We start from the raw sequence: 8,963 nt of genomic DNA on the forward strand, positions 1-8,963 counted from the left end.
ATATATTTATATATATATATATATATATATATATATATATATATATATATATATATATATATATATATATATATATATATATATATATATATATATATATGGAGAAGTCATTTTCAATCAGGACTTGACCAACCATTTTATGCAAAAAAGTATAAAAAAGCTGTGATAAACAAAGAAATGGTGGTCTCCCTTCACGTAAATACAAGTATCTGTCATTTTCGATTTATGCTGTGAAAAACAAGCTTTAATACATGTTCACTTTTCATACATTGATTTTTTTTCTACATGCTATTGCATTCTCATATGCTTTATTGTGTTGTTGTCAATAATAACTATACCATCTTCATTATAATCGTCATTACTAATCTGTTGCTCGATCATCTTATTTACTAGCTTTTTGTTTTTGAGACAAAATACTTTTTTTTATTACCCTTATGTGTTTTTTTTCTCTCACAGTTTGATCTTGAATGCACTGTCACACCACTTGCACTGGTGTGAGGGTAAGACTAAATATATTGATAGTTCTCTTTGCTGGACTTCAATGGAAACAGAGTGCTTAGGGTGGGATGTAATTTACTCAGGTGTGTATTGTAAGTTAGACTAATGTGACTATAGGACACAAACTTCCATATGTTGCCCTGCTGTGGCAGGACGGGACCGATACAAGCAATATAACAGAGTGCAGTCTAGTATGTCTCTAAATAAAAAAACAAAAACAATAAAACACTGACAACACATCTCCACGGTTGGTGTGTTTGTCAGTAGAAAAGACAAAGAAAGTTGTATGAGGCATTAAAAGTTGGAAATGAGTGAAAACCTGTTTTGATACAGTTTCTGTATTATCTCATCACTTAAAAATGAGCATTAGGTTATAAACAAAGAGATGTCCAAACTTGTCAAAAATGACAAAGAATAATATTCTCTCCAAAAGCTGAGAGGATGGCAATGACCAACATCAGCACTACGAGCCATGGCCAAAAACGGTCACTTCGCATTTGCACCTCGAGAACCACAGACCCCTTTTTCTGCTGTTAGCTATAACAACAACTCAAAATATAACTATGTAACAGTAGTCGTGCTTTTGAACTATATGGACTAAACATGAAATAACCTTTGATTAAAGACTTCTGCAGTTTTTCTACGCAGAAAGAAAAGAAGTGGCAATTTTTTTGGCAAGCCCGGCCGTGAAGGGTTGTGTTGACTAATTTCCAGAAAGTTCTACTATTTCTATTATTCTCTTGTGAAATGACCAGAGACTTTTTCAACACTGGTGGACAGGGTGCCTGACTGTTTAATAAATCACTGACCTAACATGTTGAAAATTTGTTCAAAAATTGTAAGGTCACAATCATTCAAACTTTGCCATCACAATGGAAGCTAAATGTTTCATTGAGGAACCAGTTCATATGGATTTGGCCAGATTCGAGGAGGATGTCTTACTGTCTCAGTGGGATTTTCTGAAATGGTAACGCACGCCATCTCTATTCCCACTGGTTTTGTGACCAATGAAATGAGCCACTTGCTGCATTGTGGAGGAAAGTCTCTCTCTTTCATAAATCAACAGATTGACAGGGCTGTATAAACGAGTTGAGTTGACTGGGACACCACATACGCTGTGTACGCTGCTGAGCTTATTTCTAAACCCCAATTAGTTTGTCTAACTCAGGAAGTCCTACAGTTGTGCAGTGAATGGGCCAGACGTAGAGGCTGGATGTCCACTGTCCAGCACTAGTTGCACAAAGACTGGCACCAATGTGGTGTTTGGATTGGGGTTAATAGTGTTATTTCTTTTTTACTATTATTAAAGATGACGTACAGCTAAGCCTAGCCAAGTTAGGAAAGCTGAAAAGGGGAAACGGTTAAGATCAAGCATGACCATCGCATGACTGTAGAAGTTGATGTAAGTTTGGTTTAAGTTTGAGGCGGGATCCAAGAGGAATGTCTTTAGATTTTTGGGAGCATATGTCCAAAATGTTTTATGCAATAGTTTGATCAGTATTTTAGCGAGAGCTCATACATCTCTCCTACATCTGGTTAGAAACCGGTTGCTAATTTGGTGATATGTACAGTAAATAGCACACATTCAGCTGCACGCAGCAAACTACAGTGGCATAGGCATCATTATGGATCTAGGAAAGTCTTCCATCTTGGACCCGGGTCCGCAGCTGATGCAAGTTACCTGTAAGAGCTAACAGTAGATTAGTTCAACTTCCACAGTACCTACTGAATAACAGTGATACATACAGTATATTAGACATGACACTGAAAGTCAGCAGGCAAGACCAGCATACAAGTATCTTTATACAGAGGTTTATACTGGTGCATATGACACATGTGTGGACTTAAAGCAATGCATGAAGTTAAGTGTACTGAAGGTCAACTCTTGACAGATGAATGAAAGGATCTGAGACAGGAATGAATACATGGAGTCAAAAAAAGCTAATGTGAGAAAGCAGTAAAGCAAAGCACTTTTTTGTGGGTTTCTTGATGTGTGAAAGGGGTTAATAAAGGCTTTGATTGTATGAGATAATAACTATTATTTTAATATTTTTATGTTTGCAGATGATTCACTGCATTGGAACATGCTCATATATGCATTATGAATTCTGAGATGACAAAAAATATGCATTGATTATATAAAAAACAGAATGAAGTTAGTGATTGTTTAAGAATAAAGACTACGTTATCAAAAACTCTCAGCTATACAGTGACTGATTCATTGAATGTGTTGTTGATCATGACTGAATTATCTTTTTTTTAAACTTATGTCACTCTTTGTAACAGGAACATAATTAGGATAATAAGCAGACAAAACTGAATCGATCAATGTGTCATTTTTTATTTAATGGGATTCACATTCAATTCAAATCAGTTTCCTCTATCGTTCACAGAAGTGATTTATGCTCTACCTAGCCTCTAAATCCGATATGTCATTTTGGGATGGCGCTCTTTCGCCCTTAATTCTCACGTTGTCATGGAAACAGACCTTCCATGTCTGCAAGGAGAATGAGGAGGAGGAGGATGAAGGCTCCCCTGACTTTCAGGACGTGGCTTGTATTCTCTCCTGCATGATGGCTGCAGCACAAGACTACAGGGTATGGGGGGGTATTTTGTTCTCTTCTATTTTGGTTTTTCCTTCACTTACAGTACACAGCTGAGAAGAGTGCAGGCATGCAACCTCAGGGACAATATGTACCAAAAATGACATGGAAAAAGATGAGAAGCAACAAAAAGAGAGAAGGGAGTTGAGGGAAAGACATGCTGCATTATTCTGTTTTTTGCATTTAAGAAATCCACTTTTGCAAATATGAAATCTCATAGACTTCTAGTTGTAATTTTTTAATGCACCACTGTTGCAGCTTTACTTCAGAGTTTTCTTAATTTCAAAGAAAGCCAATGCAGTAATTTAAAAAGTCTCTGTGAGGCTGTGCTTAGGTACAGTAGTACATAAAGTTAATGCTGATGCAAATATTAGGTTCCTAATGGCAACGTACTGATGCTTAGGGCTTTTTCCTGCTATCCATCCATTTGCTTCCGCTTATCCTTTTCAGGATCGCAGCTATCCCAGCTGTCATAGGGCAAGAGGCGGGGCACACCCTGGACAGGTCACCAGTCTAACACACAGGGACAGACAACCATTCGCACTCACATTCACATATGGGCAATTTCGATTTTAAATGTTTTCAATTAACCTATCCCCACAAAGTGCATGTCTTTGGACTGTGGGAGGAAGCCGGAGTACCTGGGGAGAACCCACGCAAACACAGGGAGAACATGCAAATTCCACACAGAAAGACACTGCTGGTGGAATCAAACTCAGGTCCAGTGCTAACCACTGTGCCACCGTGCTGCCTTTTTCCTGCTAGTATGTGTTAAATAGTACCAACCAATTAATGTACCAAAAATGCAACTTTAAAGTTATAATTTTGACTAAATGGGGAGTAGATCTCTAAACAGAATTACATGTTAAGACCATACCTCATGGGGGCACTAGAGAAAAAGTCTGGGGATCTTCAAAGTTTGAAGTTTGACAACAAAAACAACAGAAAAAGCCAGCTGGTGGAGGGCGTAGTCAGAATAAATGGCTGACATTCTCACAATCATATAGTGTGAGAAACAAATTTGTTGTCATAAGTGTTTTGGAACAAAATATAATTTTATTGCTAATGACCTGGCTATCCCCTCCCCCAAAAATAAGCTTTATATTGTAACGTAAAGACCCTACAATAATAGAGAGAAACGTCAATAGTCACACATTTCATGGCAAGAGATACGACATCCTCATAGCAGTACATACTGTACCTTTGTAATCAATGTTCACAAAGAGTAGAAACAAGTCAAGGTCAGCTACTTAGACATCTGTGGGTGTTAGCAGTCTAAACAGAGTCATCTGTTTGGATACACATAGGACAGCCAAGAGCTGTAAACAGCTCGAAGGCCATTCTACCCATCTCTGTTAAAACTGACCTCTGCCATGTGTTCTCCCACCCTATCTCCTTTCTTGTGTGGGCGAGGCCACCTTCACACATATCCTACAGAACAGACTAGGAACTTTGCAGCTTCAAAACAAAAATTACAAGTGACTCAGTATTGTATTAATATCAGTTTTGACCCTTTTTAAAAATAAATCTAGCGACCCCCAAATATTATTTTGGAGGTTAAGCCTCACATTGTGATTTTCTCACATGAAATATGCCTAAATCAATATAACCTTGCTTTCAAAGGCACATTACATAGCCATGGAGCATTTTAGCCACAATATTTTAGTGTCTGCCCAAAGGGGTAAAAGAAAACTGTGAGGTTAAGTTTCACTTGGGAGCTTTTCTTACTAGATTCATTGAGGTGGAAAGTTTTTTTTTTCTTTGTTTTTTTTGTTTGTTTGTTTGTTTGTTTGTTTGGTTTTTGCTTTGTTTTATTATTTTCTTCAAGCCCTGTGTACAGGAGCTGCATACAAAAAGATATTTTGTGAAAAGGGTTGGCGTAATAAGCAAATGCTTCAGCCAATACCTTTTGATTAGCCTTGTCTCATGCTTTCTTTCTTTATGGTAGATTTTTGTTCTGTTTTCACTGTTTTTTTTTTTGTTGTTTTTTTTTCACTGTTTTCACTGAGATTTGAATTTGAATGCTAATCAATAAAATCAAATAAAAAAAAAAAGAATGTGTTAGTAAATACTGGCATAATAGCAGGAGTAATACCTCTAAAAGTAATACCACAGCAGACAAGTGAGGAACAACAAGAAAGGAGAACCGTGGAAGAAAAGCACAGACATTACCTGCAGTGGAGAGCCAACACTCTCATTCCACAGTGAAATAAATGATATAAAAAAAGATCATAAAATTGTCTAAAGCTCTGTGAAACACCAGTGCAGGGCAATGTTGAAACTTTTATACACAGCTGTGAAAAAGCGCTTGATGTTAGCATGCTAACATTTGCGCAGTAACAATGCTAATATGCTAGTTAGCTGATATATTGTGTTTGTCAGATTAGCACGCTCATGTTTGCTAGAACTAAAGCCAAAGGACAACCAAGCAGGCTGGAGTTTTGTGAAATGGTGACAGCTGATAAGACGTTATTAGAACTGGGCTACCGATTCATGCTAAAAATCTATTTTTACTTGGGTAGCAATAAGGGATGACATTAGCAGGACTCACTCTTTCTTCTGGAAAGCATCCAAGATGGTTGCTTCGGGGCAGGATAAAACAGCACTCCGGCTTGTTTTGGCTATTTATCTAGATTGGATGGCTGCTACACACTAAAAGGATAAATGAATAACAAAAGCAAACTCAAAACAAGAAAAAAAACCCCCAAAACTAAACAAAAGCACGAACACACGATACCTGGATAATGTATGAGGACTAGGGTGTGCCTAAAGGTATCTATAGATTATGAACACATTTCAATAACAAAATAAAAACTCAAAGAAAACTAAAAAAACTCAAAGTCTTGCATATATCTGGATTTTTAAAAAAAAGGACAAATAAGATGCCTAGAATGTTTTTTAGAAAATTAACAAAGATTTGAGAATAAACAAACAAACAAAAAATCATACACATAGCGCTGTCAAGAGCTGATGACAAGAGCTGGTTCTCTAGTTTGTAAAAATATACTCTATTTGGTCAAATGCAGCAGAAGCTTGGTCATTATGTTTTTTGACATTCGTGTGGTCGTGAATCATAAATTTGTACACTATGGTCTAACTGTCAGTGCATTACAAAGTGTTACAGGCATTAAAGCCTTACAAAGTAAGGCATTACCCTGCGGAACAGTGATACTGCTTTTTTGATAAGTGGCAAACTTGACATTACTTTTATTTTTATTTCACAGAAGGACAAGAGTGAGATGATAAAGTAGAAACTGCATCCAGGACAGAAGCAACAGCTTTATACTGCTAAGATAACTAAGACTCTTTGCAAGCATCTGCACAGAGAGCATGCTAACACAAAACTAGCCAAAACCCAGAGTGAGGTTAAAGCTGAGTGCATGCTGACCCCACCCCAGCAGCCAGACTCAATAAGCAACAAAAGTATAGACATTTCAACATTATGCACTCCACACTGTATATAAATGCCACTTGTTTTGCACATATTCAACTCTGTATATTTTATATATTTTATTATTATTATTATTATTATTATTATTTATTTTTTTTTTTTTTACTATTTAATTTGTAAAAATGTGTATACACACACACACACACACACACACGTAGGAAAATATTTAGTATACACATCCAGAAATGCATACACTATTATATATTGTACATATATTTATTAGTTTCAGGTTGGCCATTCTTGTATTTTGCTCGTTTGTGTTGTTGTGTTTGCACATCTCTGTTGCTTGTGGGGCTCGCACACAAGAATTTCACTCGCATGTGCTGTGCCAGTGTGCCTGCACATGTGATGTGACAATAAAAGTGATTTGATTTGATTTGATTTGAAAGTGTCTTTTCTTTTTTTATTTTACCTTCGCTTTTGTGTTCATAAGTAAAAAGTAAAAGAAAGATTGTATAAGTATTTCATAGAGTAAGGTGAAAATAATGTAGCAAGTAGTGTATCAAGTAGTGTAACAAATTAATTAATGCACTACTTAAAAAAAAAAAAAGTAATAAGTAATGTGTAATACATACATTTTCTTGAAAAATGACCCCAACACTGGTGAGGACCTCTACTGTAATGCGATCTGAAGTAGAAGACTTACCCTCACACTTACCCTAACTCTTAACCATTTTCCACTCACTTTAAAGCCTTACTTGACAGATTTTTAACACAGGTTGCACTGTCATCACGGCGATGAGAAAACGGAGATCCACCGTGTAGACATACATGTAATGACAACCAGTTACAGCGAGATGATCTTCAGCATCATAGCAGACAAATCGTTTTATTGGTGGAGCTTCAGACGTTTTCACAACATTTCAAACTATTCAAAATTCCACAATTTACATTTGATGTGTAATTAGGTTCTGCTCACAACTGTTGTTTGGACTTTGTACATTGCCGTAAAACTAAGCATCAAATAAGGAACTCGGCTAGTTTTGTACTGTTTTTCTTTTGCAAACTGAAAGCATTGCTGTTTCATCTGTGTGTACCTGCTTTTGTCCTGTTGTTTTGATATGTGCCTATGCCTCTGGGACAGGAAACTCCTAGTCAGAAGTGGGATGTTCAGCTCTGCTCATTAAAAATAATTACTCTGTGTTCAATTAAAGCTCAGTGATGCTCCTTTGATCCAGCCAGCTCAGTATGTTTTATCCAATTGTCTGATATGAACATTTGAATGAAAGGAGCCCTGATGGTTAAAAAGACTGAATTCAACTCTTCAGGTCTCTACTTCTGCACCTTGTTAGGCAGTCCACTTTAACAAGATGATTAAAAAGAGATTTAAAGTCACTTTAACTTTACTTTTCCACGTCTCACTGTTTCTGGGATGCTCTGCTTTTGGCTTCTCAGTATGCTGGATGAAGACCAGAGGGATTACCACAGGCAGGCATGCTCATAAAAGGCAGAATACACATAAAAGTTCATGCACATTGTACACATACTCCTACACGCATTATAAATTCACTCACCCAGCTGCCCACCCACAGCTGCCCACGTATCTTTTTTTTTTTTTTGCTCTCTCGCATACTCTTACTTGACTACTTTAAAAAAAAACTTTACTGAAGGAGCTCTGCCGCATGAGCATGTTAATGTGCTGACAGTGGATCCTGTTACAGAGGAGAGCTGTTCTGCTGAATCCCAATTGCCCGGGGACAGAAAGGATACCAAGCCAAGCTTTGACTGCAGTTATGCTTCAACGCTGTTATTTTAATAATTTTCTCTCTCATCCCTATGCTCATCCACTTTGCACTCTAGCTTCCTCTTTTCCTCTGCTTTCTCACTTTCTTAAGCTCTATTCCCTGTCTACCCCTCTATCCTGTTTGATAAGTTTCCTCAATCAGGCCTTCCTTCTCAGAACGCTGCATCGATTCTCTTTATCTCTTTTCTCTTTGTGTTCCCTATGCAGTATTTACCTGTTTGTGATTTATGAGTTCAGGTAATTCTCATCAAGTAGGCTCCACTTTACAACCCTAATTCTATAAAAGCGTAAAACCGTAAATAAGAACTGAATCCCTCACTAATCTTCATTTTTATTGACAGTAGAAGATCAAAAAACATGAAAAAATGTACCATTTCATGCAAATATACTAGGTGATTTTGAATTTTGGTAAAATTTTGCTAACAAGTGGGGACATGGTCATGTTTGCCCTGCTGTATAGCTGCATAACAGTCACATACTTTGTCACACATTTCATTTCACCATGTGCCAAATGTTTTCAGTTAGTGAAATGTCTGGACTGTAGGAAGGACAATGCGCATCTCGAATCTTCTATTATGAAGCCATGCTGTTGTAATGGATGCAGTATGCGGTTTCAACTTGTCTTGGTGAAACATGCAAAGCATTCCCTAAAAAACAACCTTATCTG

This window comes from Astatotilapia calliptera, chromosome 18 (genome assembly GCF_900246225.1).
Source record: "Astatotilapia calliptera chromosome 18, fAstCal1.2, whole genome shotgun sequence".
Classification (NCBI taxonomy): domain Eukaryota; kingdom Metazoa; phylum Chordata; class Actinopteri; order Cichliformes; family Cichlidae; genus Astatotilapia; species Astatotilapia calliptera.